This window comes from Triticum aestivum, chromosome 2B (assembly GCF_018294505.1).
Source record: "Triticum aestivum cultivar Chinese Spring chromosome 2B, IWGSC CS RefSeq v2.1, whole genome shotgun sequence".
NCBI classification, from domain to species: domain Eukaryota; kingdom Viridiplantae; phylum Streptophyta; class Magnoliopsida; order Poales; family Poaceae; genus Triticum; species Triticum aestivum.
In genome coordinates, this window is record NC_057798.1 from 675,438,371 (window position 1) to 675,465,594 (window position 27,224).

Consider the following 27,224-nt stretch of genomic DNA (forward strand, 5'->3'; position numbering starts at 1 on the left):
TAGTACCCACATTGTCATTTGACTCCATTGAAACATCTTTGTTTTTAGATGGAACCCACGAGGCAGGTCGTGCGCCACACGACGGCCATTGGTGCCTCAGGATCACCTGCTGTGCTAGCTGAGATGATGACCTATCTGGGTTATCGCTGGCACCCTGAGTACACCGTCTATGAGGAGTACCAGGACTTTAACCAGGAGCAGTACCGTGCCATCGTCCACCTCTACTCTCGGGAGTATGACTCCACTACTGTGCTGCACACCACTTATGGTGTTGGAGTGACCATCGAGATGGCAGTTCACGATGCTGCCTATGCTGCTCTGACACGTCTTCGTGGAGAGTATCAGGCGTTGGACACTTCCCCTTTCAGGCACATTGCTATCGCATCCGACGTTGGTGTGGAGGGATACTACACTGCTGCCTACTCCACTGTCACCCGAGAGCCCTTCCACCATCAGAGCCTGGTTCTACATGCTGATGGGCTGGACCGAGCTAACCAAGCTCTTCGCCACGAGTTGTACACCACTCGTCAGCACCTTTACAGGGCTCTGACGCTGTTGCACCCCTTTGTTCTATCTAGACAGCTGTCGCGTTCTGCGATCTACCCAGCTAGGACCGTGATGCCCGACGGTGTCGGTTGGCCAGAGGTGGGAGGCTACTCTCCCGCACTTGGTCCTCTTCTGCCACCTGAGCGTCGGGCTCTACACCAGAGTATCCGCGGCCCCCAGGCCGCTAACGTGGACTATCCGTGGCCTCACTACCAGTTGTCAGGCTATGACTACCTCCACAGTACCTCCTGGGACTGATGTAGTCTTGCTAATTAGTATTAGATGCATTCGCCGCGAGCCTGCGTGCCGCCTATGATGACTTAGTCTATGTACTGAACTCTGTGTACTGAACTCTGTGTACTGAACTCTATGTCCGACCCCTTTTGTAAGATATGCCGACTACTTATGTAGTATCTGTCGTGCTCCTTTCATTATGCATGTTTCATCATGAATGATTCTTGTCTATGTAAATTTCTCAATGCTGAACTACCCCTATTATTTATTAGCAGGATGGTTAGGCCAGCTGGTTGTGGTCATGGCGGCAACGCCCCACCACCGCCTGAGTACATGGCTGATATGGTCCAACAGCTCGAGATGAATCGCCAGTTCATGGAGAATATGATGGCTCAGTTCCCTCGCCCCAATATGAACAAGCAGCCAACCCAAGTGACTCTGCAGGATTTCATGCGCCTCAACCCAACCGTGTACCGCAGCTCAACTCAGCCGCTGGATGCTGATGACTGGCTCCGTGACATCACCTATGAGATGGAGTTTGCTGAAGTAGCCCCTGCCCGCTATGTCACCTTTGCTTCCTTCTTTCTGAAGGGACCCGCAGCTCAATGGTGGGACATCCACAGGCGTACTCTGCCAGTTGGGACAATCATCACCTGGCCAGACTTTCAAGCTGCCTTCCGTGCCCGCTTCATTCCTCAGGGGATCATGGACAGGAAGAAGCGTGAATTCCGCAACCTCACCCAGGGCAACAAAACTGTGGAAGCTTATCAGCGGGAGTTTTTGGACTTGTCCCGCTATGCTGAAGAAGACATTGCAACTGATGCACGTAGACAAGATAAGTTCCGTGACGGCCTTCAAGCTGACATCAAGCTCGCACTTCTAGTGCATGACTTTGCCGATTTCGCCACCTTGGTGAACAAGGCCATCAATGTCGAGACTGGTCTGCAGGAACACCAGAGCTCTCACAGGCGCAACCGTGACACGGGCTCATCTTCGGGCCCGCCCTCGCAGAAGCGTAAGATATGGATCCCGAACAACATATACTGTCCAAATGCACCTGCCCCAAGGCAGACCTATGCTGCACCTCATCTGCCTCCTCCACCATCTAGGAAGCCAAGGCTTCCAGATCCACCACCCGGAGCACCTGTTCCCACTCCCAATAATGGTCTGTGCTACAAGTGTGGTCAACCAGGTCACCTTGCCAGGAACTGCTATCAAAATCAGAACCAGAATCAACTGGCCCTTCGAGCAGCTGGCCGTGGAAACAACCAGGCCCGCAACAACAAGGCCAAGTCTTATGGTCATGTTCATGCCAACCACGTTGATCTAAACGAAGCTCAAGACCAGCCTGCTACTATGATGGGTACACTCCTCGTAAATTCAGTACCAGCAACCGTTTTATTTGATACAGGAGCATCACATTCATTCATGTCAGAAGATTTTGCATTCATGCATGGCATTAAAAGCGAAGACATGAACGCTTCGCTATTAGTACACATCCCTGCGGGCCAATGTCGGACCTCCATGATTTGCAATGACGTCCCCGTTGAAATCGAAGGACTAGAATTCCTTGTCTCTCCCATCGTACTGAAGTCCTGTAGCATTGATCTCATTCTGGGAATGGATTGGTTGAAAGCGCATACTGCTTCTATAGTTTGCGCCACTAAGACCGTCCACCTGCTACACCCTTCTGATGAAATAATTAGCTATAATGCTCGTCTGGTTTAGAATGCCGAGGCAAGGATTTATGCATTGAACGCATTGAATGCGGCACCCCTCAAGGGCATTGAAAACATTCCCGTCGTTTGTGACTTCCTCGACGTCTTTCCTGAAGAACTTCCAGGAATTCCCCCTGCTAGAGCTGTCGAATTCGTCATCAACTTGAAACCAGGCACCACTCCTATAGCCAAACGACCTTACAAGATGCCGCCGCATGAACTCCTTGAGCTTAAGGAGGAAATCGACAAATCTCTTCGAAGTGGTTTTGTCAAGAAGAAAGATGGGACAAACCGATTAGTCCAAGACTACCGACCTATAAACCAAGCTACCATTCAGAACAAATACCCTCTTCCTCGTATCAATGATCTATATTATCAACTGGCTGGTTTGTCAGTGTTCTCTAAACTCGACTTGAGGTTGGGTTACCACCAGATCTGTGTTCGTGAAGAGGATATCCCAAAGACTGCCTTCATGACTCGTTATGGTTCATATGAGTACACCGTCACGTCTTTCGGCTTAACCAATGCTCCAGCCACCTTCTCTCGACTGATGAACTATATATTCATGGATTACCTCGACAAGTTCGTCGTGGTTTATCTGGATGATATCCTGGTATTTTCCAAGAATGAAGAAGAGCATGCCGAACATCTTCATCTTGTGCTGGAAAAGCTACGAGAGCATCAGCTATATGCCAAGTTCTCCAAGTGTGAATTCTGGCTACCCGAAGTAACCTATCTTGGGCATGTCATCTCTAAGGATTGTATTGCCGTCAACCCTAAACGAGTCCAGGCTATTCTTGATTGGACTCCTGCGAAGAACGTTAAGCAAGTCAGAAGTTTTCTCGGTCTCGCCAGCTATTGCCGTCGATTCGTCGAGAACTTCTCCAAGATCGCCAGGCCTCTGACTAACCTGTTGCATAAGGGCATCAAGTTCCAATGGACAGACAAATTTCAGGAAAGCTTCCAGGCACTCAAAGACAAGTTGACTTCTGCCCCAGTACTAGCTCCACCTGATACTAAGAAGGACTTCGTCATTTACTGCGACGCTTCTCATCAAGGATTAGGCTGTGTCCTAATGCAGGAGCGCAAAGTGATTGCCTATGCCTCTCGTCAATTGCGCCCTCACGAAGAGAACTACCCAGTTCACGACCTCGAGCTTGCTGCTGTTATCCATGCACTAAAACAGTGGCGACATTACCTTCTCGGTAATTTTTGCGAGATCTTCACCGACCACCAAAGTCTGAAGTATCTGTTTACTCAGCCAGACTTGAACCTCCGTCAGCAGAGGTGGATGGAGATTGTTGCAGACTTTGACTTGGGTATTTCCTATACACCAGGCAAGGCTAATGTAATGGCTGATGCCTTGAGCCGCAAGTCTTACTGCAACCACCTCCAGATTCACAAAGTTCAGCCCTCACTTGTTGAAGAATTCAGAAAGCTGAACCTCCATATTGTTCCTCCGGGTGCACTCGCTCCCCCTCCTGAGGAGTTTTGCAAGATGAATCTCCGTGTTGTTTCCCAGGGTTCCCTCTATACCCTGGCTGTCAAACCCGATCTCGTGAGCTCCATCAAGACAATACAGGGATATGACTCTGAAGCCCACAAGATTAAGCGCGACCTCAAAGAAGGAAAGCCCTCATTCTTCACTATTGCTGATGATGGCGCCTTGTACTTCAAAGGCCGCTTAGTGGTGCCGTGTAAGGAGGAAAACCTGAATATGACTCAAAAGGTTATGAAAGAAGCTCATGATACGCCTCTATGTATCCATCCTGGTAGTACAAAGATGTACTAGGACATTCGTCAAAGATTCTGGTGGTCTAACATGAAGCAAGACATTGCTCGCTATGTTGCTGAGTGTGACGTTTGCCGTCGTATCAAAGCAGAACATCAAAGGCCTGCTGGAACTCTGCAACCTATCTCTATTCCTGAATGGAAATGGGACCATGTTGAAATGGACTTCGTCACTGGATTTCCCAAATCGCAAAAAGGTAATGATGCTATTCCTGTCGTCATTGACCGGCTTTCTAAAGTTGCACATTTTCTGGCTGTCAAGGAAACGATCACTGCTAGTTAGATGGCAAACCTCTACATGTCCAGAATTGTCTCGCTTCACGGTATTCCATTAGTAATTAGTTCAGACCGTGGCAGCTTATTCACTTCAAGATTCTGGGCAAGTTTCCAAGAAGCTATGGGGACTCACTTATCTTTCAGTACTGCGTTTCATCCGCAGTCACAAGGGCAAGTTGAACGTGTCAACCAAGTTCTCGAAGACATGCTTCGAGCTTGTGTTATTTCCTTCGGCAAGAAATGGGAGGAATCTCTCTCGTATGCTGAGTTCTCTTATAACAATAGCTATCAAGCTAGTCTGAAGATGGCCCCCTTTGAAGTGTTATATGGACGAAAGTGCCGAACCCCTCTGAACTGGTCAGAAACTGGGGAACGTCCACTCTTCGGTCCGGATATTATCCAACATGCCGAAGAACAAGTCCACATTATTCGCGAGCATCTCAAGACTGCTCAGTCACGTCAGAAGAGTCAGTATGACCGTCATCATAAAGACATGGTCTATCAACCTGGCGAAAAGGCCTATCTTCGCGTTACACCAATGAAGGGTGCTCACCGCTTCGGGATCAAGGGAAAGCTAGCTCCTCGCTATATTGGCCCATTCAATATTCTAGAAAGGCGTGGAAAAGTGGCATATCAACTGGAGCTTCCGCCGAACCTTTCTCAGGTTCACGATGTGTTCCACGTGTCACAGCTCCGCCGATGCTTCAAGGACCCAATCCGAGCAGTGGATCATGAAGTGCTCGAATTGCAATAGGACCTCTCCTATAAAGAGCATCCGGTCCGCATTCTCGACCAAGCTGAACGCCGCACATGCCAGAAGGCGATCAAGTTCCTCAAAGTCTAGTGGTCGCACCATTCTGAAGATGAAGCCACCTGGGAGCGCGAGGATCGCCTGCGTGATGAATACCCCGCATTGTTTCCTTCTACCACCTAAATCTCGGGACGAGATTTCTTGTAGTGGAGGACATTTGTAATGCCCGGATAATTAGGCTACGGTAAAACTCTCCTGATGATGCCATGTCATCTATGTTACTGTTGCTAATTAAGTGGCAGTTCAAAAACATTGCAAATTCAAAAATGAATTAGCAACAAACACCCAAAGTTTTCAAAAGTCAAAACAAAAATGTTCGGGGGGTGCCAAATATTGCATAGGTAATTATGATGAAGTAAACACATTTTTAGAAATGACTAAATACTTTAAAATGAAATAAAACAGAAAAGGAAAATAAAGAAAAGAAAAAAAGAAAGAGAAAGGAAAACCCCCCCAAACCCCCCTGGGCCAACTGGCCCAGCTAACCCAGCCGACCGGCCCAGTCGGCCCAGCCCCCCGCACCGCACCACCCTTCCTATTCCTTGGTCGCGCGCCGTTACAGGGCGCGGTCGCCACTGGACCCGCTTGCCGGCGTTGAGGAGGATAAGGCCGCCACGCCTCCGCCTCCTCGGTCTCTCCTCCCGCTCGCCCCCACTCTCCCCTCGGTCCCTGCGCCTCCCCCCTCAGATCCACCTTGCTCTCCCCCTCGTTCCCCACCATGACTGAACGCTGCCATGGACCCGCCGTCGTGAATCGCGCGGCCATAGTCATCGCCTCGCAAACCTGCGTGTCCGTCATCACCGCCACCATCTTCCTCGTCGACCGGTGGCCACAGCTGGAGCTCGGAGGCGCTGCTGCAACGCCCCCCCTTCTTCCACATCTCCGGTCGCCACTGTTCGTCACCAACTCTGGTGACGCCCCATGCTGCTACTAAACCACCACGGGCCATCTTGCGTGCCGCACGGTGAGCCCCTCCTCCTCTGCTCCTCCTAGATGGGCCCGTTGCGCACCGTAGCTACCTCGTGCCGTTGCCGTAAGCCCGTCGCCACGGATCGCCTCGCCGCCGTGGCCATGCACTCCGTCGTGCTCGCCTGAGCACGACATAGTGCTCCTGATGCTCATAGGAGCCCAACGCGCCTGTGCACGCTCCCCCCGTGCCTCCTAGCGTGTTTCCCGTCGGGGACCCGACTGCGCCGCCGCCTGCGCGCGTCACGGGGCTGAGCCCTTTGTGCTCAGTGCATCGCGCAGCTCCACCATAGCCTTCCCGCTCGCCCCGAAGCGCGCTGCGTCGCCGTCTTCGTCTCATGCCCGAACCACCTCGCCGCCGTCGAGCCTGTGGCGCTCGATTCCGGCCACCCCCGCTGACATGCTCCCCTCCATCGAACGCGGCGCGAAGAGGCCATTCCAGAGAGCCTGGCCGCGCTCGATTTGGTGCCCCATGGGCAAAATCCGACGCTCACCCAAGTCACGCCGCCGCGAAAACAAACTCGCTGGTGTTTAAACGCTGGCCAGCTGACGTGGCATGCGTGGGGCCCCACCCTGGGTCACTGCCTGTGGGCCTGGGGGCCCCAACTGGCCATGTTGACCGGGTCAACTACGCTGATGTGGCAGCTACTGCCACTGACATGCGGGCCCGCACCATTTAAAACATTTTGTAAACAATTAAAATGCTAATTATTTCGTTAATTAATTTAATTAACTAAACAGTCACTGACTACTGGGTCCCACCCACTAATTAATCCATTTAGTTAGACTAAACCCCCCTGTTAGTGACCCAGACAATGACATCTGGGACCCACTGGACCCACCTGTCTGGTTTGACTGGTCAACCGACCAGTTGACCTGCTGACATCACTCTGATGTCATGCCTGCGTTATCATTCACTGTTTTGGATAATGTTGGATTTAAATAAATAATTAAAATCAAAAAATGAGTTAAATCTTTAGAAAATCATATCTTTTAATCCGTAACTCGGATGAAAATACTTTCTACATGAAAGTTGCTCAGAACGACGAGACAAATCCGGATACGTAGCCCGTTCGTCCACCACACATCCCTACCATAGCAAACACGCAACTTTCCCCCTCTGGTTCATTTGTCCGAAAATGCGAAACACCGGGAATACTTTCCCGAATGTTTTCCCCCTTCGTCGGTGTCACCTACTACCGCGATCGGGCACACCTAGCATCGTTACTTGTCATGTCATGCATCGATATGCATCTGTTTGCATGGTATTCATTGTTTCTTCCCCCTCTTCTCTCCGGTAGACTACGAGACCGACGCTGCTGCTGCCCAGTTCGACTACGGAGTTGACGACCCCTCCTTCTTGCCAGAGCAACCAGGCAAGCCCCCCCTTGATCACCAGATATCACCTATTCTTCTCTATACTGCTTGCATTAGGGTAGTGTAGCATGTTACTGTTCGGTTACTCCTATTCAGTTGCATAGCCTATCATTGTTGCTACAGTCATTGATACCCTACCCGCAATCCTAAATGCTTAGTATAGGATGCTAGTTTATCATCATTGGCCCTACATTCTTGTCAGTCTGCCTTGCTATAATATTGGGCCGTGATCACTCGGGAGGTGATCACGGGTATATACTATACATACATACATATTATACAGATGGTGACTAAAGTCGGGTCAGCTCATTGAGTACCCGCAAGTGATCCCGATGTGGGGGCTGAAAGGACAGGTGGCTCCATCCCGGTAGAGGTGGGCCTGGGTTCCCGACGGCCCCCGACTGTTACTTTGTGGCGGAGCGACAGGGTAGGTTGAGACCACCTAGGAGACAGGTGGGCCTGGCCCTGGTCGGCGTTCGCGGTTGCTTCATAATAACACGCTTAACGAGATCTTGGTATTTGATCTGAGTCTGGCTACTGGTCTATATGCACAAACCAACTACGCGGGAACAGTTATGGGCACTCGACGTCGTGGTATCAACCGAAGCCTTCTTGACGTCAGCGATGGAGCGGCGTGCGCCGGATTGGATCGTGTAACGTGACTTCCTTTGTAATGGAGGTTGTTAGGTCTGCTTCCGGCCGCCCTCGCAACATGCAGGTGTGCAATGGGCGATGGGCCCAGACCCCTGCGCGCATAGGATTCAGACCGGCGGGCTGACCTCTCTATTGTGCCTAGGTGGGGCTGCGACGTGTTGATCTTTCGAGGCCGGGCATGACCCAGGAAAGTGTGTCCGGCCAAATGGGATCGAGCGTGTTGGGTTATGTGGTGCACCCTTGCAGGGAAGTTAATCTATTCGAATAGCCGTGATCTTCGGTAACAGGACGACTTGGAGTTGTACCTTGACCTTATGACAACTAGAACCGGATACTTAATAAAACACACCCTTCCAAGTGCCAGATACAACCCGGTGATCGCTCTCTAACAGGGCGACGAGGAGAGGATCGCCGGGTAGGATTATGCAATGCGTTGCTACCTGGAGGACTTCAATCTACTCTCTTCTACATGCTACAAGATGGAGGCTGCCAGAAGCGTAGTCTTCGATAGGACTAGCTATCCCCCTCTTATTCTGGCATTCTCCAGTTCAGTCCATTGATATGGCCTCCTTACACATATACCCATGCATATGTAGGGTAGCTCCTTGCTTGCGAGTACTTCGGATGAGTACTCACGGTTGCTTTGCTCCCTCTTTTCCCCCGTTTTCCTCTTCTTCTCGGATGCCGCAACTAGACGTTGGAGCCCAGGAGCCAGACGCCACCGTCGACGACGACTACTACACTGGAGGTGCCTACTACTACGTGCAGGCGGCTGACGACGACCAGGAGTAGTTAGGAGGATCCCAAGCAGGAGGCATGCGCCTCTTTCGATATGTATCCCAGTTTGTGCTAGCCTTCTCAAGGCAGACTTGTTTACTTATGTCTGTACTCAGATATTGTTACTTCCGCTGACTCGTCTATGATCGAGCACTTGTATTCGAGCCCTTGAGGCCCCTGGCTTGTATTATGATGCTTGTATGACTTATTTATGTTTTTAGAGTTGTGTTGTGATATCTTCCCGTGAGTCCTTGATCTTGACCGTACACGTTTGCATGCATGATTAGTGTACGATTGAATCGTGGGCGTCACAATGATTTACGGAACTCACATACCAAAGAGAAAGGCGCAAACACGCACTCTGAGACGTATACGCTGTAGAGCCCTTCGCCCCCAAGTTCAATCCTTGGTCGGCGTGCTCGATCACTTTCGATCGCAGGGATCATTCGACTAGTATCCGGCACGGAGGATCGGCTGCCTTGGTGGTCGACCCAATAATTAATGGATACCATCTCACCCGAGTCCTCATGGACGGAGGCAATAGTCTTAATCTGATATATCAGGACACTGTCCGCAAGATGGGGATAGACCCGTCAAGAATAAGCCAAAGCAGTACTACCTTTAAAGGAGTAATACCAAGCATAGAGGCCCGCTGCACGGGCTCTCTAGTACTAGAGGTTGTATTCGGTTCTCCCGACAACTTCTGAAGCGAAGAATTAATCTTCGACATCGCTCCATTCTGAAGCGGCTATCATGCACTACTCGGAAGAACGACTTTCGCTTGTTTCAATGCAGTACCGCACTACGCTTATCTTAAACTTGAGATGCCCGGTCCACGTGGCGTCATTATAGTTAGCGGAAATACAGAGCATTCCTTACGTGCGAAAGAATATGTGGCGGCTCTAGCAGCCAAACACTAAACGGCCGCTCCAAAACAGAATAAATGACCGGTCGTCAAGACCGCAGACACGGTTAGACGAGTCTGTCGCACCACTACTCATAGCAGCCCAGATAAAGCTGAGCTTGGGTCGATGGATATACCCCCATAGATGGTGCTAGGGGCTACCCGCATGTAAAAAGGCCCATAGTTCGGCTCAACCCTATTAATACAATAATAGATTGCATTTTTATGGTTCATTAAGAATAACTAACTTTTCGCACGAAGTCTTTCACCTGGGTTTTCCTCTTTTACAGACGATTATCGTGCTACACCCTTCCAGGATACGACACAATGGAGACAAAGGCGCAGACATGCAACATGGCCCTGCTCAAAGGTTTCTTTTTAGATTAAGACCCTGTGTAAACCTTTTTTGATGTCTCTTGTTGCTTCACACCCTCCGGGCACTTAAAACAACCGAGAGGGATACTGGCGTTATCGGCATTTGTAACGCCCCAAAATTTTAACCAGGTTTTAATTATTAAAATTTTGCCAAGAGTTAATTTTTTTTGCCTGCAAGAATATTTCTGTTGATTTCAAAACCTTTCTTTTAATATTAAGGATTTATTTTTCCCAAGTGGATCCTTCCAAACATATTGAACTTCTATGCCATCTCAACAATTTCCTAATCAGTAGGTTTATTTATTAAATTATTCCACCCTGAGCTATATTCATTAAAATGACCTGTTTTAAGTTTTGAAGCTCTTTTTGAACTACAACCAGTTGATAGATTTATCTAAAAATCTAGCCAAAATTTGGAGATGTCATGTGATGTCTCTAAATCACTTTTATGCAATAATATAGTTCATTCATTGCATATTTTGAGTGCTACACATGTGTTTCTTCTCTGGTCCAGTAGGCATTTTCGTACTGCAACCCTTTTAAATATTTGTTTCTAGCTTCCACCAAAATTATGGGATGTCAGTAGGAGCATATGATTCCATTATATGCAATAATCTAGGGATGATCTTTGAAATTTTTGAGAGAACCAACCTCATCTTCATTCTGGTCCATCATGATAGTTTGTACAGCAACCTTAGTCTTACTTGCCCTCTGGCCCTTGATTCTTTATCCTACTTGTAGACCACCCTACTAAACCCCTAAGTCCAGGAGCATACACTCATTTGATCATTTTTGGTTCATGAAATGATACCATTCACTCCCTGCCCAGAAGTGTAGTTTTGCAAAACTTGCACTAGCAAGTTTCTCCCTTTTGCAAACTAACTTCACCACCCTCTTATGCATCCAAATAGACTTCAATCTGGAAGATTTGGCCACTCCAAGAAAAGCCTAAGTGCCTGTGGCATTTTGTCAAACGCCTGGAGTGCATGATCAGATTTGACATGAATTGTTGTTGGCATTGTCAACTTGGTCTCCTGACCAAACCACCTTGTCCTCTGAGCTTCACTCTATCAACAACCTAGCTCTGTTGCTTGCCACCCTCACATGTGACCTGTAGCATGCCACGGCATTATGTCGAACACCTTCCGTGCGTGCACTGGACGCGCCCAGAGCGCGCGTATTGCACGAGCGACACCCGAGTCGCCGCGTCACGCCCTGCACTCACCCCAGCCCGAGACCGACCGCAGCCAGCACGCCGTGTCCCCTTGCGTGCTGCATGCTCCCCCTCACCGCAACGCACCAAGTAGAGCCTCGCTGCGTCCCCGGCAAGCCAAGGACTAGCCGCCACGGCCTCCCGACAGCCCTGCTTAGGCCAGCGCCGCCCAAGCCACCTCGGCTCGCCACCTGCCCCGGTGAACAGCGCAAACTTATCACCTCGCCCGTCGGCTAGCTACCGTCGTCGCCACGATGCCCAGACGCTATAGGGAGGCGGTTCGCCGTCGTCCTTATCGCCGGCCGCATCAAACCGACCTCCACCGCCTATAGAAGGGCCCCGGAGCTCCATCTAGCCCTCGTTCAACCTCCAGTGATCCTCCTAGAGCTACCCTGGCCAGCATTCGAGGAGGGGAGGGCCTTCTTCCCCGAGTCCGGCCAGTTTGGTCGCCGCCAAGCCCCGGTCGATTCCGTCACCACCAGGGCCTCTCCTTCTCCAATCTCTCCACCAAGAACTCCCCCTCCCTCTCGCGAGTGCAACCCCTCGATCAATTTTTGGTCGGAGACCACCACAGCCCAAAAATCACTTTGTCACCGAAGCCCCCCTCCGCAGCGGAGCTCGCCGCCGGCGACTCCCTCCACCCCTGGAGACCCTGTGACCACCAGAAGGACCGCCTAGGAGTGGCGGATCCATCCCTGCACTCAGATGCCCGCGAAGAAACGCCATTCGCCGGCGACGATCGCCGGACGCCCCGCCTCTGGTCGGGCAGAGAAGAGGAGGGAGTGGGGACTGGTCAAACCTGACCAGTGGGCCCCCTGGACCCACTGTCAGTGACCCAGCCCCGCCTCCACGCGTTTAAGTGGAAGCGTAAAGACCCCGAGTATGTCTCCCCTTTTTGAAGGCGTATTCTGCCCAAAGCGTTTTCTTTTCTGTTTATTATTAAAAACAGATTTTTGACCAAATCTTTGACTGGCTTTATCTTTTTAAATATAACTCCAAATGAATTAATTCTTTTTCCTACCTCTCTCAAATTTGATCTAGTTTATTTTAAGATTTAATTGAAAAATTTTCCAAGCAACTTTTTGTGCTGTTTTTATTTTTGTGTGTTAATTCATTTATATTTCTAAAATATGATTTTTGAAGAGAGGAGAAATATTTCAAGAGGTTGAAATGCACCCTGCCTTCCCTTGACCTAAAGGCAGGCATTCTGAATCCCGGCATGATATTTTTGGGTGTTCGTTGACACGTTTATCATACCACCTTATTTCGGAGAGTTGTTATTTCATGTGATGTGATCATTTGCATGAATGCATATTGGTGATTTCCATGATGTTGGAAATGAGCATACTTGTGATGACGATCATCCTCATGTGCCTTGCATGCATACCGGAAGGAACCCGGGAAAAACCTCGGCCTTGGGTAGGCATGAGTTTGTCGCCGGTCTCCGTCGGGACGGTTATGTCCGGTATGGCGTGGTAAGGTATAATGAGCGGTGACTTTGTTGGTTGAAATATATTCGTTATGCTAATCATGCAGGGAATACTTAAACCTCCTGAGTCGACCATAGATCGAGTCTTGTTCCAGTAACCCCCATACTTGTTTCGTACTACCACTTGTCTCTACAACAAGTAGAGTACGGTTCAGTAAGTTGTCAATCTCTTTCTAGCACACACCGTACAGAGAGGCCAGGGTGGAAGATACCGGTTGTAGCTGGTAGGCAGGCCACCTGGTCCGGGGGCATGGGTGTTTCCGGTTGAGACCGAGAGGGGAGGCCACCCCTTAGAGCGTGCAATATAAATTTGATCCCATGCTACGCGAGGTTGTAGCCTCCCCACTTAGAGTTTGCTTGACAGCTGTCGTGGGTGATTCCAGACACGTGTGAGTTAAGCTGGTGTGTGCAAGTTAGGTGTGTTTTCAACAAAAAGACCGTAGACGTGGGTAAAGAAATCCGTTACTCGTGGGTAAAGAGTACACCCTCTGCAGAGATTAAACCTATTCGAATAGCCGTGTCCATGGTTAAGGATTACAGTCTGGGATGGGTCGAGTGTCAGTCTTAGTGTCAGTCTTCGGAGGTGAAACTATTAAATCAAAACTGATATTAGAACTTGTGACATGTGATAGTGATGATTGTTATTTTTGTTGTGGGCTAACCCGTGATATTTTTGGTATTATCGAATATCTCTAGGATGGTGCTACCTCCGGGGTATTCACTATGATTATTTCTTTTAAAGCCCTTTATGTGGTGTCGCTCAGACGCCCGATTGTGGCATTTCTTTTAAAGCCCTGTCTGTGATGTTGCTCAGACATCCAACTGTGGCATTTCTTTTAAAGCCCTTTATGTGGTGTCGCTCAGACGCCCGACTGTGGCATCTCTTTTAAAGCCCTTTATGTGGTGTCGCTCAGACGCCCGACTGTGGCATTTCTTTTAAAGCCCTGTCTGTGATGTCGCTCAGACGTCCGGCTGTGGCATTTCTTTTAAATCCCTGTCTGTGATGTCGCTCAGACGTCCGACTGTGGCATTTCTTTTAAAGCCCTTTATGTGGTGTTGCTCAGATGCCCGACTGTGGCATTTCTTTTAAAGCCCTGTATGTGGCGTCGCTCAGACGCCCGACTGTGGCATTTCTTTTAAAGCCCTGTATGTGGCGTCGCTCAAACGCCCGACTGTGGCATTTCTTTTAAAGCCCTTTATGTGGTGTCACTCGGACGCCCGACTCTGGCATTTCTTTTAAAGCCCTTTATGCGGTGTCGCTAAGACGCCCGACTGTGGCATGTTTGTTATTTATTTCATAAATTTTAATATTGCTAAATTATTGCATATTCATAATTAACATGCTTGCACACATCAGAGTTATATTTATCTTTGGTGACTGACGTCATGAGTATAAAATCTTTTTCAGCACATCGTTGTTATATTATACCCGTGTTCATAATGTTTGCGAGTACATTCAAAGTACTCACTGGCTTGTCCCTGGCTATTGTCTTGGCCAGATTTCTTGCGTGGAGAGGAGCGACCGTGATGACAGCCCCAGAACCTAAGCAACGGTGATAGCAGTCTCGCGAAGATAGGAGTTAACCTGGTCAGCTGTTCCCGTGGGAAATGGAGTCCCATAGACACTGATGATTCACAACCCGCTTCCGCCATCAACCACTAGAAACCATTTGTTGCCTCACAGGCCAGAATGGTCTTGTACTACATATTTTGTATTTTGCTTGGAATTTCTGTATCAAGTTGGTGCCTCATCAGCTAACAGTTATCCTGGGGTTGGTGAGCACAAGGGCCATTTTCTAGGAATTAATACCCGGAGAACCGGACGCCACAGACTTGGTATCAGAGCCAGGCTGACCATTGGCTAATCCTATCTTAGCCAGGTCAATAAGCTTAGGCAAACCAACCCACCAGACCTTAACCAAACCCCAGCCAAGCTTCTGGTGCAAGACAGCCACATAGTGACCCCGACACTTTTAGCAGTCGGTACCCAACCTATCAACCTAGCATGTCGATCACGCGCCAGTAACTAGCACCCAAGATGTCTCCTTCACAAGCGTGCGAAGGAAGACTCCGTCCCCTTTTTCTATAAAAAGGGCACACTAGCCCCAACCCAGCACAACCTCTATCCCAAACCGAGCCATAATGCCTGGTCCCATAGTGCACAACGAGACCACAGCAACCAACCTTGGAGGTTTTGTGACCATACTCGCAAACCTCACCCGTCGTGCCTATGCGTTAGAAGAACCCCCAGAATATGTGGTGTACCAAGGGACCATGAGCGGTGAGAGCCGTCAATTCTGGGCCACTGTGCACATCTACGGTAGAGGTCTATCGCCAGAACGCCCCTACAGGTTCACCGGAAGAACAACTTCCTTCGATCCACAAGCCGTCCAGCTAGCTGCTCGAGAGGCTATAGTTCAACTTCGGCAGTTGTCGCCCAGAGTTAACTGTCGCTCGTTCTACTACTACCCCAGGCATGAAGGGTATGGAAGACCACCCCAAGTTGCCAATGGAGATCACGAGACAGATCCCGCCTTATTGCACCTAGTGCGCTATGTAAGTGCACTAGAGGCACTGTTCGACCAGATCACCATTGATCTGATCGCAGCTCGAGGAGAGCTGGTTCGTCAAGCCCCAGCAAGAAGAGAAGACGAGCCCGACGCCGACAACCCAGATGTGCTGTTCGGACACTCGATCGAGACCCTGAGGTAAGCTCCAGCCATGATCCAAGATACTGTGATGACCCCAGAAGTGCTTCGACGCCTTTTGGGAACACACTCCAACGGGATTGTGGCTAACAATCCCCGCGATGGTCGTCATCGCTACCCCGACCCTGCAGTTCCTCCGCCATCACTGACTAACCCCGGCGGTGAGACACGTGGAGAAGCCTCGTCATCCACCAGGCACGCCCGTTTAGGCATAAACGAGGTAGATTAAACTGTACAAGTAGTACCGAGTTTCAGTGTATCCTCGCTTTGTAATCGTGCGACCTTGTGAATAAACGCAGCCTGTCATTGTGCCTCTATTTAAATGGTAGCCTTGCATATTTTGTCAGTGCCTAGTTGCACATTTTCAGGGCACAGCTACCAGAACCAACCCCGACGACAACCACAGTAACACGTCTCTTTATGAGATATGTGTATCTCTGACACTGACCCGACCTTTGGAGCTAAGCTGGTAAATTTATTTCCTTTCACTACGGTGAAATGACCCAGCTCCTTTGCTATATAAAGGCCACCTTGTGATCTTACCCAACACCCCACACCTTGTGCACCACCCTCACAACCTTTTTCCGTCATGCCGAGCCCCAATATTCATCTGAGAACCCCAGATGCAACCCCAGGTAGCTTTGTCAAGATATTGTGGGACTTTACCTGCAGTACTATGGGTTCTACATATCCACCCCAGTACGAGCCGTTCAAATCAAGAATCACTTTTTCCACCTCGGAATATTGGGCAGCAGTACACATCCCTCCCGTAGACTCCAATCAAGATCCTATGGAAGTTTCCATCGTGGGGAAATCTATGCTGACCCCACACTTGGCCATAGAAGCTGCTGCGAAGGAATCAATTGCTCGCCTTCGATCTGCAGTACCCTATGCCCGCGAATGAGGATATTATTACTTTCCGAGCCGTACATCACCCGGAGGAGTAACATCTTTTCCCGGTGGACGGATTGAGAGAGACCCAGTACTAGCCAACCTTATCCAGTACATCATCGTTCAAGAGCATTTGAACCAGCGAGTGATGGATTATCTCCAGAATCTCACTGATCTGAATCCTCAGATTGCAATCGGCAGACCACTGAGGCCCGACCCAGAGAGACGCATACATCGACTGGTCAATCCACTTCCTCCGATAGAAGAGGAGTGTATCCCATTGCCAGAGACATTTTTATCGGGACCCCGTCCAGTTACCATTTTCATTTTAGACGTCACTGTTGTATTTGTTATTTCAGCATTTACTATTATGTTGTAACTTATGCATGGTACCTCGAATTTGTGCGACGAGTCGTGTAGTTAGTTCCTACTAGTATGAGTAGTTTTCTTCGTGATTAACTAGTGTAACCGCGAAAAATCCTAGAATGAGGTTTCTTTTCCCTAAGTTGCTACAACGCTTATCCCCTCACTGCTTGGATTATTTTTATTCGCGCAGCACCACGACAGCAGACTCACAACCACTCGGACACATATGGAGCATTTGTTTTTCACAACGCTCTTAGGAAATCTCGAGGACGAGATTTTTCTTAAGGGGGGTAGTAATTGTAACACCCCAAAATTTTAACCAGGTTTTAATTATTAAAATTTTGCCAAGAGTTAAATTTTTTTTTGCCTGCAAGAATATTTCTGTTGATTTCAAAACCTTTCTTTTAATATTAAGGATTTATTTTTCCCAAGTGGATCCTTCCAAACATATTGAACTCCTATGCCATCTCAACAATTTCCTAATCAGTAGGTTTATTTATTAAATTATTCCACCCTGAGCTATATTCATTAAAATGACTTGTTTTAAGTTTTGAAGCTCTTTTTGAACTACAACCAGTTGATAGATTTATCTAAAAATCTAGTCAAAATTTGGAGATGTCATGTGATGTCTCTAAATCACTTTTATGCAATAATATAGTTCATTCATTGCATATTTTGAGTGCTACACATGTTTTTCTTCTCTGGTCCAGTAGGCATTTTTGCACTGCAACCCTTTTAAATATTTGTTTCTAGCTTCCACCAAAATTATGGGATGTCAGTAGGACCATATGATTCCATTATATGCAATAATCCAGGGATGATCTTTGAAATTTTTGAGAGAACCAACCTCATCTTCATTCTGGTCCATCATGATAGTTTGTACAGCAACCTTAGTCTTACTTGCCCTCTAGCCCTTGATTCTTTATCCTACTTGTAGACCACCCTACTAAACCCCTAAGTCCAGGAGCATACACTCATTTGATCATTTTTGGTTCATGAAATGATACCATTCACTCCCTGCCCAAAAGTGTAGTTTTGCAAAACTTGCACTAGCAAGTTTCTCCCTTTTGCAAACTAACTTCACCACCCTCTTATGCATCCAAAGAGACTTCAATCTGGAAGATTTGGCCACTCCAAGAAAAGACTAAGTGCCTGTGGCATTTTGTCAAACACCTGGAGTGCATGATCAGATTTGACATGAATTGTTGTTGGCATTGTGAACTTGGTCTCCTGACCAAACCACCTTGTCCACTGAGCTTCACTCTATCACCAACCTAGCTCTGTTGCTTGCCACCCTCACCTGTGACCTATAGCATGCCACGACATTATGTCGAACACCTTCCGTGCGTGCACTGGACGTGCCCAAAGCGCAAGTATTGCACGAGCGGCACCCGAGTCGCCGCGTCACGCCCCGCACTCACCCCAGCCTGTGACCGACCGCAGCCAGCACGCCGTGTCCCCTTGCGCGCTGCATGCTCCCCCTCACCGCAACGCACCAAGCAGAGCCTCGCTGCATCCCCGGCAAGCCAAGGACTAGCCGCCACGGCCGCCTGACAGCCCTGCTCAGGCCAGCGCCGCCCAAGCCACCTCGGCTCGCCACCTGCCCCGGTGAATAGCACAAACTTATCACCTCGCCCGTCGGCTAGCTACCGTCGTCGCCACGACGCCCTGACGCTACAGGGAGGCGGTTCGCTGTCGTCCTTATCGCCGGCCGCATCGAACCGACCTCCACCGCCTGTATAAGGGCCCCGGAGCTCCATCTAGCCCTCTTTCAACCTCCAGTGATCCTCCTAGAGCTACCCTGGCCAGCATTCGAGGAGGGGAGGGCCTTCTTCCCCGAGTCTGGCCAGTTCGGTCGCCGCCAAGCCCCGGTCGATTCCGTCACCACCAGGGCCTCTCCTTCTCCAATCTCTCCACCAAGAACTCCCCCTCCCTCTCGCGAGTGCAACCCCTCGATCAATTTTTGGTCGGAGACCACCGCAGCCCAAAAATCACTTTGTCACCGAAGCTCCCCTCCACCGCGGAGCTCGCCGCCGGCGACTCCCTCCACCCCCGGCGACCCTGCGACCCCCCGGAAGGACCGCCTAGGAGTGGCGGATCCATCCCTGCACTCAGATGCCCGCGAAGAAACGCCGTTCGCCGGCGACGATCGCCGGACGCCCTGCCTCTGCTCGGGCAGAGAAGAGGTGGGAGTGGGGACTGGTCAAACCTGACCAGTGGGCCCCCTGGACCCACTGTCAGTGACCCAGCCCCGCCTCCACGCGTTTAAGTGGAAGCGTAAAGACCCCGAGTACGTCTCCCCTTTTTGAAGGCGTATTCTGCCCGAAGCGTTTTCTTTTCTGTTTATTATTAAAAACAGATTTTAACCAAATCTTTGACTGGCTTTATCTTTTTAAATATAACTCCAAATGAATTAATTCTTTTTCCTACCTCTCTCAAATTTGATCTAGTTTATTTTAAGATTTAGTTGAAAAATTTTCCAAGCAACTTTTTGTGCTGTTTTTATTTTTGTGTGTTAATTCATTTATATTTCTAAAATAGGATTTTTGAAGAGAGGAGAAATATTTCAAGAGGTTGAAATGCACCCCGCCTTCCCTTGACCTGAAGGCAAGCATTCTGAATCCTGGCATGATATTTTTGGGTGTTCGTTGACACGTTTATCATACCACCTTATTTCGGAGAGTTGTTATTTCATGTGATGTGATCATTTGCATGAATGCATATTGGTGATTTCGATGATGTTGGAAATGAGAATACTTGTGATGACGATCATCCTCATGTGCCTTGCATGCATACCGGAAGGAACCCGGGAAAAACCTCGGCCTTGGGTAGGCATGAGTTTGTCGTCGGTCTCCGTCGGGACAGTTATGTCCGGTATGGCGTGGTAAGGTATAATGAGCGGTGACTCTGTTGGTTGAAATATATTCGTTATGCTAATCATGCAGGGAATACTTAAACCTCCCGAGTCGACCATAGATCGAGTCTTGTTCCAGTAACCCCCAATCTTGTTTCATACTACCACTCGTCTCTACAACAAGTAGAGTACGGTTCAGTAAGTTGTCAACCTCTTTCTAGCACACACCGTACAGAGAGGCCAGGATGGAAGATACTGGTTGTATCTGGTAGGCAGGCCACCTGGTCCGGGGGCATGGGTGTTTCCGGTTGAGACCGAGAGGGGAGGCCACCCCTTAGAGCGCGCAATATAAATTTGATCCCATGCTACGCGAGGTTGTAGCCTCCCCACTTAGAGTTTGCTTGACATGTGTCGTGGGTGATTCCAGACACGTGTGAGTTAAGCTGGTGTGTGCAAGTTAGGTGTGTTTTCAACAAAAAGACCATAGACGGAATTAGTCCCGATGGACTAAAGAAATCCGTTACTCGTGGGTAAAGAGTACACCCTCTGCAGAGATTAAACCTATTCGAATAGCCGTGTCCATGGTTAAGGATTACAGTCTGGGATGGGTCGAGTGTCGGTCTTAGTGTCGGTCTTCGGAGGTGAAACTGTTAAATCAGAACTGATATTACAACTTGTGACATGTGATAGTGATGATTATTATTTTTGTTGTGGGCTAACCCGTGATATTTTTAGTATTATCGAATATCTCTAGGATGGTGCTACCTCCGGGATATTCACTATGATTATTTCTTTTAAAGCCCTTTATGTGGTGTCGCTCAGACGCCCGACTGTGGCTTATCTTTTAAAGCCCTGTCTGTGATGTCGCTCAGACGTCCGACTGTGGCATTTCTTTTAAAGCCCTTTATGTGGTGTCACTCAGACGCCCGACTGTGGCATCTCTTTTAAAGCCCTTTATGTGGTGTCGCTCAGATGCCCGACTGTGACATTTCTTTTAAAGCACTGTCTGTGATGTCGCTCAGACGTCCGACTGTGGCATTTCTTTTAAAGCCCTGTCTGTGATGTCGCTCAGACGTCCGACTGTGGCATTTCTTTTAAAGCCCTTTATGTGGTGTCGCTCAGACGCCCGACTGTGGCATTTCTTTTAAAGCCCTGTATGTGGCATCGCTCAGACGCCCGACTGTGGCATTTCTTTTAAAGCCCTGTATGTGGCGTCGCTCAGACGCCGGACTGTGGCATTTCTTTTAAAGCCCTTTATGTGGTGTCGCTCAGACGCCCGACTGTGGCATTTCTTTTAAAGCCCTTTATGCGGTCTCGCTAAGACGCCCGACTGTGGCATGTTTGTTATTTATTTCATAAATTTTAATATTGCTAAGTTATTGAATATTCATAATTAACATGCTTGCACGCATCAGAGTTATATTTATCTTTGGTGACTGACGTCATGAGTATAAAATATTTTTTAGCACATCATTGTTATATTATACCCGTGTTCATAATGTTTGCGAGTACATTCAAAGTACTCACTGGCTTGTCCCTGGCTATTGTCTTGGCCAGATTTCTTGCGTGGAGAGGAGCGACCGTGATGACAGCCCCGGAACCTAAGCAACGGTGATAGCAGTCTCACGAAGATAGGAGTTAACCTGGTCAGCTGTTCCCGTGGGAAATGGAGTCCCATAGACACTGATGATTCACAACCCGCTTCCGCCATCAACCACTAGAAACCATTTGTTGTACTCACAGGCCAGAATGGTCTTGTACTACATATTTTTTATTTTGCTTCGAATTTCTATATCATGTTGGTGCCTCATCAGCTAACAGTTATCCTGGGGTTGGTGAGCACAAGGGCCATTTTCTCGGAATTAATACCCGGAGAACCGGTCGCCACAGCATTTCGTCACGCCAGATCAATGCATGTACCTGGAAACTCAGGGCTCATTATCGAGGGCGTTACTCAGCCTAGTATATGTTGTAAAGTCCGAATACCTTAGGGAGTGTTCGGCGTCACGAGTTTGGCCTTATATGCATCAGCTCCGAATCATGTATTTGGTCAATAGTTGGGTTTGCCAGGCTCCCGTGTTTTGCTACCTTACGTTCCGCTCTATCGGCTAAGGTGGCACCAGGAGAACTACTACGATTGTGCCCTGGTTCATCTGGATGAGCACCTCAGTAGAGAAAGCCAAAAACTGATTGTCATGATATAGCGTGAGACTGGTCAACCACTCGATGACTCAGTGGAATCTTTGGATTCCTCCGCATTAACGAAGGACCGGTTTCTTGGTCATGTACGTACGCGCACCGAATTTGGACGAACGCAGAAGTACCAGGGGCTATATAGTAGCCCCATCGTCAAACTCCTATGGCTAAGTGAAAGTGTTAAAGCTATATAGTCCGATTGCCTCGTTCGCTGCGCCATCACCTCCTTAACGGACCAAGACGTTGGATCAAGTGTGATTACGCGCTTTACCGAACACCCCTGCATTATATGCGTGGGGGCTGAAGTCGACGACTGCAAACTTTTAGGTTACATACATACATACATAAATGGCCGCACAGGAGGCACTATAATACTTTTGGGCAAAAGTATAAACACAGCCTTTATAATCAAAATAGCATTGTTTTTACAATTCAAATACATGTCACTCGAACATGGTACTCTTCGAGCACTGACACTACAAAAAAATACACTTCCGTGATGATACGTGTTTGTCACAGTAGGTCGCGTTTTTTGTCATGCATTTACATCCATGACGATTTTATGACAGAATCAAGATAGTCATACCTGTGCTATCGTAGAAGTGTTCCATGACATTACCAAAATTATCATCACGGAAGTGTCCACTTCCATGAGGATAAATCGCGCGTCACAGACATGCTTTCGTCAAGGGTGACCGACATGTGTCATCCACCATAACAGAATGCCGTTAAGCTATCGGGTCGGGTTTTGGAACCGATAACCCGTTAACAGCCCCGACCAATGGGAAATTTCCACGTGTAAAATTCTTATTGGCCGGACGAAACATGTGTCAGCTCGTCAGTGGGTCAGATAGGCGCCTATGATATGTCGACACGTGCCACGGCCCACCACTGGCCCATTTAGCTTACAAAGCCGGCCCGTTTGACTTGGTCAAAATTTAACGGGCTGGCCCATGAAAAGCCTGTTAACGGTCTCTTTGCAAATAGCCCATTTACGGCCCGTTAACTCACGGCCCGTTAGGCCCTAAAGGAAATCGTCCCAACAACGTCATGTGGGCCGTTGAATATAACACCAGCCCATTTCAATTTCGGCCCATGTATGGCCCATGATGTCTTTTGGTCCATATGAGGCCTTTGTATCTTTCGGCCCTTTACAGGCCCACGGTGACTCTAGCCCATAATGAATAGTAATTTTCTTTGTACCCGTTAACGCCCCGTGATTTACATGGGCCATTTCCAGCCCGTGTTAGCTTTCGGCCTATTGACGGCCCATACGTTCTTGGGCTCCTTTTTGGCCCTCGATTACTTCCGGCCCTTTACTAGCCTGTTCCCCTAATGGGCCAAATTCGGCCCATGGCAACAGTCGGCCCGTTACTGGCCTATTCCCCTAATGGGCCAAATTCGGCCCATGGCAAGAGTCGGCCAGTTACTGGCCTATTACCCTAATGGGCCAAATTCGGCCCATGGCAAGAGTCGGCCCGTTTCTGGCCTGTTAACCCATTGCGCCGTTTCCAGCCCGTCATATATTTTGGCGCATTAACGACCCGTTATGCCTGTGATAGAATTAAGCCTTTGTTGTCCTACGGCCTCTTAACGGCCCGTTACCGTGCTGGGCCGATACCAATTACACCCAATTACGACCCATGTAGACCCATTTATCCGACGGCCCGAGGCCCACCGATTACATGCCCATTTATCGACGGCCCGAGGCCCACCGACTACAGGCCCATTTATCGACGGCCCGTAGGAGACCCATGGATCCTACGGCCCGTATATGGCCCATGGTAGTTGCGGCCACTAGCAAACCAAGGAAAAAGAAGACTAGGAAATAAATAAGGCCGAAACTAACACTAGGCTATTAAGGCGATTGCACATATTACATCCACTCGGCATCAAAGATCGCCACCAGTGCAAATATAGGGAACACCCTACACTATACAAAAATTGCATGCTGTTTTCTTCAGCCGGTGGATGCACGTTAAGAATAAATTTTGTATCACACCAAAAAAAATTACAATTATATAACAAAAGGAAGGTTGGCATAAAACTTAACAGTCTAGCTGATAAATGCACCACCAGAAGTTCAGAAGCTCAGTTCATTTGACCTGACTGTTACGTTTTCATGCTGTATTGTCTGATGGAGCACCATAACACTCGCCTTCATTTCCCCTAGGCTCCTGAACAACATAGCAAATGTCTGATAGTCTGGTTTCAAAACCATGCATATCTTGACGACATTGAGCAATGTTTCTCCTTGTTTCACAAAGGGTCTCTATTAGGGAATGGACTTGTGTCTGGAGCACAGATACAACATTGCTTTGAGCTTGCATATCTTGATCATGAGGCAGTTTGGATGATATTGTCTTAACAACCAACCCAGTATTATGCAGGAACATGCTTTTGGCACTGTTAGTGGATAGGTACTGACCCACTGCAGTAAGAGCTGACATTGCGGTTATAGTTGCCTCGCCACCTTCAGAAGGTGGCGGTTCCACCATTTTTTCCATAGCTCACTGAAAAGTTGAGGTTTTAGATTAATAGTACCAGAACAGAAGATATTAAGGAGGCAGAAAAACCAAACAAAATAGCTTTGGTCTATATACAGAACTTATTCTGGTGAACCCATGTAAAATATTAGTTGTATTTTATTGCAAAGTACATAATAAAACCAGGTTCCAAACATATGACCATGTACCATCGCTAATGTATTGTCTATTTCTTCACATTGTATTGAGGGCTAAGGATAAAGAGACGAAGTTTATAATATGGTAAGCATAGTATGACATCATTCATATCACAAAACAACTGAGAACAGACAAATAGGCAATTGTAACGTTGTGTGGGCAAGTCCAGCACGGAACTAGATTATGGGTCAAGATCAAAGGAACATCACTCCTCTCTTTTAAACCTTGTAAGGTGCAACGATACGCTAAGACAATTGTGTATAAAATTGAAAAGAGTAATAGACATTGGCTGCAAACCATGCAGTTCAAGGCACAAGTCAGAGTAAGTAGTAGTTAAAAGGAACGAGGATTAAAGACTTACAACAGTGGCTTTGACTGGTGTAGTCATGCCCTTCTTTTTGCTGGTGTGACAGTCCTTGAAGATTTCCACAACATTTGGTTCAGGTACTTTCAGGTCCTTGCGGGCTTTCCTCTTCATTTCGAACAAGTCAATATAGATCTGATAATATGGTACATCGAAAAGAGTGAAACAACAGCTAATTACAAGAGCCTTGCAGTGTGCAATATAGCTACGAGATCCTGTCGTCTGTTGGAATTTCACTTTCGTACGGTTGGCCTTCTTGTTTGAACAGTTCACCTACAAGAAGATAGATTTGTGTGGCACATGCGTAAATAGGACTTCAACATGTGATCTGATCACATATATATAATGTACCTGATACTTCGGATTAGACCAGTGTTTAACAAGGCCCCACCAGTCTTCATCCGATATATTTTCACTGGAGATGTTTGGGAAAGTTCATTGTTAGCCTTGCCTTCAAAGTGAGTCTTCCTCAAGCTATACTGATACTGTCGCAGAGCAGACTTGAAAACATGGGTGCAAGCTTGTCTGGTTGCATCATCTTGGCTATCCAACTTGAACCTCACTATTGAAAATTATGGGAGTCTCATTATCAGCAACCTAGAAAGTATGGGACAGAGCAAGACGATATTACTAGTTTCCATACATAACCATACTTACAGATAAATGGTCGAGGAAGGTGTTGAACTGGGTTTCGTCTTTGTCATTCCTGTACTGAATCCATGTTGGGAGGATACGTACATGACACCTAATGGCAACCGCTGCCTCTGATACTAACTTGGCTGACTCTGTAGCATCACGTGGCCTTTTTAAACCTGCCTCAAAATGGATCTCCATTCTTCCTCCTCTAGATTTAGTTAACCTATCGAGCATTATCCCTGATGTTTGTTTCCTCTTGCGCCTAGGTGCTAGTCCAACAACGAACATAGGAAGTGTTAGTGTACATCAAACTGTGAGACTACATATAAAGAAGCATGCAACTGTAACTTGACTCCAGCAACTACCTTCTTGCTGTTGAAGCTCACAAGGTTCATCTGATATTGCCAACTCGTCTTGTGTCAAGAGTGCTTGGGAAGTAGTGTCAGGTGGCAAGGGAGCTTGGGAACGTGCTGCTACCGCCGTTGACGCACGAGTAAGTCGTGCAGCTGGTAGTACTGTGGTAGGTGTTGCAAGAACTAGGGTTGTCTCTGCTTGTTTGGTGGCAGCTATTTGTTTCTGTTTGGCTTTTTTTGCAACTCGTGTAGCATGGGATGCCGTGTTTGTAGAATTTTCCGCTTGACTTTGACCTTCTATTGCACCATCAGTACCAGCAGAATCTGCAGGATTCATCCGCTTCTCATTCCCCGCCATTCTGTGTTTCTTCCTCTTTCTCTGTGCCATGTTAAGTCAAGCCGAGAAGAAAAAAGAATAACAATTTAGTTCTTCAGAACAAATTGATGCGTGATGCAAGCGAACTGAACTTTGATGTTAGACAACCACATGATAGGAGGATGTAATATGTATGAAAAACAGGACGGAAGAGATAACCAGAACTATGATGTGTAAACTAAGAAGAAGACATTTCACCAAATTAGAAGCAATGCAATGGAAGGAAGACACTGATACGTCTCCAACGTATCTATAATTTTTATTGCTCCATGCTACTTTATCTACTATTTTGGACTATATTGGGCTTTATTTTCCACTTTTATATTATTTTTGGGACTAACCTATTAACCGGAGGCCCAGCCCAGAATTGCTGTTTTTTGCCTTTTTCAGTGTTTCGAAGAAACAAAATATCAAACGAAGTCCAAACGAAATGAAACCTTCGGGAAGGTGATTTTCTCATCAGATAAGATCCAGGAGACTTGGACCCTCCGTCAAGAAAGCCACGAGGCGGTCACGAGGGTGGAGGGCGCGCCCCTCCCCCTGGGCGCGCCCCCCTACTTCGTGGGCCCCTCAGAGCTCCACCGACGTACTCCTTCCTCCTATATATACCTACGTATCCCCGTATGATCCCAGGGAGCCAAAAACATAATTCCACCGTCGCAACC